An 8,437-nucleotide genomic window follows, 5' to 3' on the forward strand; every position below is an offset into this window, starting at 1 on the left:
GACAAGTCTCAATGTCATTGAGTGGCCCAGCCAGAGCCCGATCTAACATCTCTGGAGAAACCTGAAAATAGCTCTGCAGCGACGCTCCCCATCCAACCTGACAGAGCTTGAGAGGATCTGCAGATTGAGGAAGGAATAAGAGTAAGGCTGTAACATAACAAAATGTGGAAGAAGTCATAACTAACCGAATGCAGTGTACATGTGGCGTGTTCAACCAGTTATCAAGTCAGAAGTTTCCTAATTCCGACTAGCATGTGAACGTGGCACTAGACAGTACTCTGATCTTGTATATATTATTTAGGGTTAGGAGACTGTCAGCCGGAATAAATAGTGTTGGTCCTTTACACACAAAATATTGGGAAATAAAAATCCTGAAAGTTGACATTTAATTCATTAAATATTGGAAGATGATGTGTACAATAGGTAAATGAGAAAGTTGTTTGGATAAGGGAATTGTAAATATAAATGACACATGTTTAAGATATATTCTGCCTTATGATTGCTCGCGACCAATATGAAATCAGTAATAAGGCAGCAAACTGATCATTGTCCCTCCCGCGGGACAGTTGAGCTAACGTATGCTAATGCGATTAGCATGAGGTTATCAGAAACAAGAACATTTCCCAGGACATAGACATATCTGATATTTGCAGAAAGCTTAAATTATTGTTAATCTAACTGCACTGTCCAATTTACTGTAGGTATTACAGTGAAATAATACCATGGCATTGTTTGAAGAGTGAACAGTTATGAACTTGAAAAGTTATGAATAAACCACTTAGGTACATTACGGTAGTCTTGATACAAAATTGAGCAGAAGTGCAATGGTTCATTGGATCAGTCTAAAACGGAGGTTCCGGACCGGGAACCGTCGCCGGAAGCTCCGGAACGGGAACCGTCGCCGGAAGCTCTGGAACGGGAACCGTCGCCGGAAGCTCCGGAACGGGAACTGGGAAGCTCTGGACCGGGAACCGTCGCCGGAAGCTCCGGACCGGGAACCGTCGCCGGGAAGCTCCGGACCGGGAACCGTCGCCGGGAAGCTCCGGACCGGGAACCGTCGCCGGGAGCTCTGGACTGTGGAGGCGCACTGGAGGCCTGATGCATGGGGCCGGTACAGGTGGCACCGGGCTGTTGACACGCACCTCAGGGCGAGTGCGGGGAGGAGGCACAGGACGTACTGGGCTGGGAAGGCGTACTGGAGACCTGGTACGAATAGCCGGCATCACTTGTACCGGAATTTTAACACACTTCTCAGGATGAGTACGGAGAGCTGACTCAGGTGGCTTTAAATCGATAACACGCTCCTAAGGGCAAATGTCCTGCATCCTCCAATTCAATCACTAATTTCTCTCTCCTCCACATTCTCCCTCAACTCATTGACAGTTTCTGGTTCACTCCCCTCAACTTTCACCGCCCACTCCTCGCTCAATCTGTCCCAATTTTCCTCCTCGGTCTCTGACTCACCCCCACTCCGTGTGCCTCCTCCCAATTGTTTTTTCAGGCTGTCTTTCGGGCTTCCACTGTGGCCGTGAACTCTGGTGTTGTCGTTGTTGTTCCCTCGCTGCCTCCGCCTGCTTCCATGGCAGGCTTCTGTCTCCTGCCATATACTCGTCCCACGTCCAGGATGTCCTCCACTCCTGGCTTTCCTCCTGGGCACGCTGCTTGGTCCGTTGTTGTTGGGATCTTCTGTCACGATCGTTATAAGGAGAGGACGAAGATGCAGCATGGTATGTTTCCATCCTTTTTATTTGGAAGAGAAACTCAAAGAGAAACTAAAAGGTGAAGCTCAAAGTAGTGCTCACAGGCAACTAAACCTAGACAAGATCCCACAAAGCACAATGGGGAAATGGCTGCCAAAATATGATCCCCCAATCAGAGACAACGATCAACAGCTGCCTCTGATTGGGAACCATACCAGGCCAACATAGATCATTAATCACCTAGATAACCCACCCTAGTCACTGTCAAACCCCAACCAACATAGAGAATAAACAGCTCTCTATGACAGATGACTTACTGAAATTCAGTAGACGTGTCCCTCAGACGTTTGCCAGATCAGATATCTTCCCCCGGGCACCTCACAGTAAAAGTCTGGTCTGGGCGGGTCCAGGTCGTCTTTGGTCAGACAGGAATTTCCCTCACGCTGTCACACGGAATGCGCCACCAGTGTTCCCTCACAGACCTTCACTGATGCCAAGATTGTGGAGGAAATTGAAGTGACACCTGAAGTCAGTTTGAAATGAATCACTCTTTATTATCACAGCCAGAGAGGTTCACAAACTCAATCCAAGCTTGATGAAAACTAAGGCATTCCCTTTCAGTCCTCATATAATGCTACACAGACAAGTCATATAAGCATGATTGGCATTATTCATTATCTCTTGTTAACATTGCTTCCTGCATGTGACTGACTGATACCTCACGATGATTATTCCCTCAAAGCTAGGACCTTGAAACGAAGATGATCCTTTTAGTTCCCAGAGCATACTGGGCGTACTGACAGTTGGTCTGAGGAAGAGGTCACAGTCTCCTGCACTAACCAAGATAGAGTGAGAGGAGATGCTGTGAACAATTCGAGGCCATCTCTTCAGACAATAAAACTTTCCCTCACAATGTGCTGCATCTCAATCACCGCATCCGCCACTGGCAGCCTTCTGCATCTGCGGTGGAAGGTGGCTGAGCTACAGCAGTGTTTGTCGGACCGTGAGACATCCTGAAAATCGGTCTTCTCACACAAATATAGTGTATGACCCCTGTATGGAAAGGCAAGACTCTCACGAAACATGTACATGTCAGTGTCTTAATGAAACAACAAGGAGGAAGCAAAAAAATCTGTTTTACTGGCCTGCTGCATCGGACGGGTACAGTAGGCCTAACATGACATGCCAACAACAAACCCTGAACTTTCATATACATGCATAACTGACCAAGTTATGAAAGATGAGCATTGTCATTTTAACTCTGTAAAGTGAGTGTGGAATAGGTGAACAACAATAACAAACCACAACTATGACAAACCACCTGGTACTGACAACTTGGATGGAAAATTACTGAGGATGGTAGCGGACTATATTGTCACTCCTATTTGCCATTTCTTCAATCTTAGCCTGCAGAAAAGAGTGTGCCCTCAGAACTGTAGGGAAGCAAAAGTTATTCCGCTGTCACGTTCGTTGTATGGAGGAGACCAAGGCGCAGCGTGGTAAGCGTACAATCTTCTTTAACAAAGAAAGAACACTGAACAAAACAACAAAACGAACCGTGAAGCATATATGAGTAGTGCAGACAAGCAACTAAACATAGAATAAGAACCCACAAGTACCCTAGACAAAATGGCTACCTAAATATGGTCCCCAATCAGAGACAACGATAAACAGCTGCTTCTGATTGGGAACCAATTCAGGCCACCATAGACATACAAATACCTAGACGAACAAAAAAAACTAAAAATACCAAAAAAACTAGACAATACAAAAACTAACATACCCACCCTTGTCACAGCCTGACCTAACCAAAATAATAAAGAAAACAAAGATAACTAAGGTCAGGGCGTGACATCCGCTACGAAAGAATAGCGAAGCATCCTGTACTTGTTCAAACAACTGACCAATCAACATGCTACAACTTTTGGATTAAATAGTGTTTGTCCAGATACAATGCTATTTCACATTAAACAAATTAACACCTGACTTTCAGCATGCTTATAGTGAAGGGCACTCAACATGTACTGCCCTGAAACAAATGAATGATGATTGGCTGAAATGAATTGATAATAATAAGATTGTGGGAGTTGTTTTGGTAGACCAGTGCAGTTTCTTACATTATCAATTAGTCTGGTGTTATAAAAAACACATGTGTTATGTCTTTACATTATCTGCCGTATCGTGGATTGAGAGTTAGCTATCTAATAGAACACAGCCTGTTCTTTAATGGATGCCTCTCTAACAAACCAGGTAGAACTAAACCTCATCTAAAACCCTAAACTTCATTTAAAACCCTGAACCTCAACTAACCTCATCTAAAACCCTAAACCTCATCTAAAACCCTAAACCTCATCTAAAACCCTAAACCTCATCTAAAACCCTAAACCTCATATAAAACCCTATTTGAGGTAGATATGTACATGAAGGCCTCATCAGGATAGATAAAATAATAAAGGTCATTTGAGGTAGAAACATGAAGACAGGGTAATGTGACATCAAAAAATAAGGTAAGGTAGATATGTACAAAGGCAGGGTAATGTGACAAGGCATCAGGATAGATAATAAAAGGTATTTGAGGTAGATATGTACATGAAGACAGGGTAATGTGACAAGGCATCAGGATAGATAATAATACGGTATTTGAGGTAGATATGTACATGAAGGCAGGGTAATGTGACAAGGCATCATGATCGATAACAATGATTATAAAATAAAGAGCAGAGTAGCAGCATATGATGTGTAAAAGTGTGTGTGTGGAGTGTATGTCAACATGTGTGGGTTTTGTGTGAGAGTGTACGTTCAGTGTGCGTGTACAGTATGTACTGTGTATTTATTTAGAGTCGTGTGGGTGTGAATATAGTCACTGTAAGATAGGGTCAATGCATGTAGTCCGAGTCACCAATTGATTTACTATTTAGTCGTCTTATGCCTATTAAGCAGTTTTATGACTTGGGGGTAGAAGCTGTATCAGAGCCTGTTGGTCCAAGAGCTGATGCAGGGACTTTAAGGCTTACAGGGTTAGTGTTGACCCAAGTGTTTTTTTCTACAGAAAACCACAAAATTGTAAGGAATTCCAGTAAAAAAACTGATCTTTCTGGTTTATACCCATTTTTTAAGTGAAAGATGGACAATTTATGTCCATTAGGGCAGCTAGGCAAGTTGAGCCTGCTCTGTTGTTGTCCCATTAGGCAGGGAACTTTTAACAGAAAACAACCGAACTGCAAAGAATTCCAGGGGCGTCACAAAATACATGTTTTTAAGCTGCTACACTGGAAGTGTAACTTTTAGTCAGGGCGAGCAGAGACACATTTATCCTATTACTCAGGCCGAGATACACTATTTAGTGGTAACTAACCAGCCTAACCACACCAGCTTCGCCCTCATGTGGGTGATAACAAGCTAGCAAGCATGCTAGGTAGTGCTATACATTGTCAGATTTTTCAGCTTCTTTCCTGTTGTTTAATTAAGAGACCGACAAGTTCTGGCATTTCTGTGTGTAAACCACAATTTTCCCTTTTTCAGGCAAGTTACCAAAATCATCAGTTAACCAAGAAAGACTGCAGGCTTTGCCAATGGGAATGTCCCTTTCAGACCTTATCAATCTCTGTGTAGGGTAAGACAGTGATTCATCAGTTGTAAAACGGTTTTATATGGGCCATAATGAGAACAGAGTTTGTCTAATCAAATGTATGAAATGTATGAAAACAACTAGAAAATGACATTTACAGAAGTAAATGTGGTATGCTTTTGCTAGACTAGAAGTATTTATTGTGAAGTAGTACTTATTGTGAAGTAGTAGTAGAAGTATTGGTAGTGATGGCAGTAGTAGTGGTAGTAATATAGTGTTTTATAGGCTACGTGTTCTTTATAGTGAGATATTTTGGGGTGGTTGAAACTTTAAATAAGATTACAGGGTTTTCTCTTAATGCAACTCCGTGCAGTCAACGGCAATATGGCCCCATCTATTTTAGCTATAATTCCAGGAGCCACTTGTGGATTTGAGAGCTCTAACACGGTTCCACCTCAGACACCGCCAAAACAACTGCTATGCGAATGTTGGCTCAAGAGGATCTGATTGGGGCGGCAGGGTAGCCTAGTGGTTAGAGCCCTAACCGGGTTGCAAGTTCAAATCCCCGAGCTGACAAGTTACAAATCTGTCGTTCTGCCCCTGAACAGGCAGTTAACCCACTGTTCCTAGGCCGTCATTGAAAATAAGAATTTGTTCTTAACTGACTTGCCTAGTTAAATAAAGGTAAAATCAAATAAAAATTGAATAGAGCCCTAAGTCTCTAAGAGCTTTGCACACCTGGATTGGGCAATATTTGCCCATGATTCTTTCAGAAATCTTCAAGCTCTGTCAAAGTGTTGGGGATCATGGCTAGACAGCAATCCTCTCCCAGTGTCTGGTGTAAGCAGACTGAAGCAGATTTTTCTTTGGGATTTTGCCTGTGCTTAGCTCCATCCTGTATCTTTTTATCCCGAAAAACTCCCCAGTCTTTGCCAAGGTCAAGGATTCACATATCATGATGCAAATCAAAGAGAGGAACCAGGCTATGAGGGTGGCCAGTCCTCTTCTGGCTGTGCCGGGTGGAGATTATAACAGAACATGGCCAAGATGTTCAAATATTCATTAATGACCAGCATGGTCAAATAATAATAATCAAAGGCAGAACAGTTGAAACTAGAGCAGCAGCACAGCCAGGTGGACTCGGGACAGCAAGGAGTCATCATGCCAGGTAGTCCTGAGGCATGGTCCTAGGGCTCAGGTCCTCCGAGAGAGAGAAAGAAAGAGAGAAAGAGAGAATTAGAGAGAGCATACTTAAATTCACACAGGACACCAGAGAAGACAGGAGAAGTACTCCAGATATAACAAATGGACCCTAGCCCACCGACACATAAACTACTGCAGCATAAATACTGGAGGCTGAGACAGGAGGGGTCAGGAGACACTGTGGCCCCATCTGACGATACCCCGGACAGGGCCAAACAGGAAGGATATAACCCCACCCACTTTGCCAAAGCACAGCCCCACACCACTAGAGGGATATCTTCAACCACCAACTTACCATCCTGAGACAAGGCCGAGTATAGCCCAGAAAGATTTCCGCCACGGCACAACCCAAGGGGGGCGCCAACCCATACAGGAAGATCACATCAGTGACTCAACACACTCAAGTGACGCACCCCTCCTAGGGACGGCATGAAAGAGCACCCGTATGCCAGTGACTCAGCTCCTGTAATAGGGTTAGAGGCAGAGAATCCCAGTGGAAAGAAGGGAACCGGCCACACAGAGACAGTAAGGGCGGTTCGTTGCTCCAGAGCCTTTCCGTTCACCTTCACACTCCTGGGCCAGACTACACTCAATCATATGACCCACTGAAGAGATGAGTCTTCAGTAAAGACTTAAAGGTTGAGACCAAGTTTGCGTCTCTCACATGGGTAGGCAGACCATTCCATAAGAATTGAGCTCGAAAGGAGAAAGCCCTGCCTCCAGCTGTTTGCTTAGAAATTCTAGGGACAATTAGGAGGCCTGTGTCTTGTGACCGTAGCGTACGTGTAGGTATGTACGGCAGGACCAAATCAGAGAGATAGTTAGGAGCAAGCCCATGTAATGCTTTGTAGGTTAGCAGTAAAACCTTGAAATCAGCCCTTGCCTTGACAGGAAGCCAGTGTAGGGAGACTAGCACTGGAGTAATATTATCACATTTTTTGGTTCAAGTCAGGAATCTAGCAGCTGTATTTAGCACTAAATGAAGTTTATTTAGTGCTTTATCCGGGTAGCCGGAAAGTAGAGCATTGCAGTAGTCTAACCTAGAAGTAACAAAAGCATGGATTAATTTTTCTGCATCATTTTTGGAAAGAAAGTTTCTGATTTTTGCAATGTTACGTAGATGGAAAAAAAGCTGTCCTTGAAACAGTCTTGATATGTTCATCAACAAAAGAGAAATCAGGATCCAGAGTAACACTGAGGTCCTTCACAGTTTTATTTGAGACGACTGTACAACCATTGAGATTAATTGTCAGATTCAACAGAAGATCCCTTAATTTCTTGGGACCTAGAACAAGCATCTCTGTTTTGTCCGAGTTTAAAAGTAGAAAGTTTGCAGCCATCCACTTCCTTATGTCTGAAACACAGGCTTCTAGCGAGGGCAATTTCGGGGCTTCACCATGTTTCAATGAAATGTACAGCTGTGTGTCATCCGCATAGCAGTGTAATATTATGTTTTCGAATTACATCTCCAAGAGGTAAAATATATAGTGAAAACAATAGTGGTCCTAAAAGGAACCTGGAGGAACATCAACATTTACAGTTGATTTGTCAGAGGAAACACCATTCACAGAGACAAACTGATATCTTTCCGACAGATAAGATCTAAACCAGGCCAGAACTTGTCCGTGTAGACCAATTTGGGTTTCCAATCCCTCCAAAAGAATGTGGTGATCGATGATATCAAAAGCAGCACCGAGGTCTAGGAGCACAAGGACAGATGCAAAGCCCCGGTTTGATGCCATTACATTTACCACCTTCACAAGTGCAGTCTCAGTGCTATGATGGGGTCTAAAACCAGACTGAAGCATGTTGTGTACATTGTTTGTCTTCAGGAAGGCAGTGAGTTGCTGAGCAACAGCCTTTTCTAAACATTTTGAGAGGAATGAAAGATTCGATATAGGCTGATGGTTTTTTATATTTTCTGGGTCAAGGTTTGGCTTTTTCAAGAAAGGCTTTATTACTGCCA

The sequence above is a fragment of the Oncorhynchus tshawytscha genome, unplaced genomic scaffold (genome assembly GCF_018296145.1).
Source record: "Oncorhynchus tshawytscha isolate Ot180627B unplaced genomic scaffold, Otsh_v2.0 Un_contig_6164_pilon_pilon, whole genome shotgun sequence".
Lineage (NCBI taxonomy): Eukaryota > Metazoa > Chordata > Actinopteri > Salmoniformes > Salmonidae > Oncorhynchus > Oncorhynchus tshawytscha.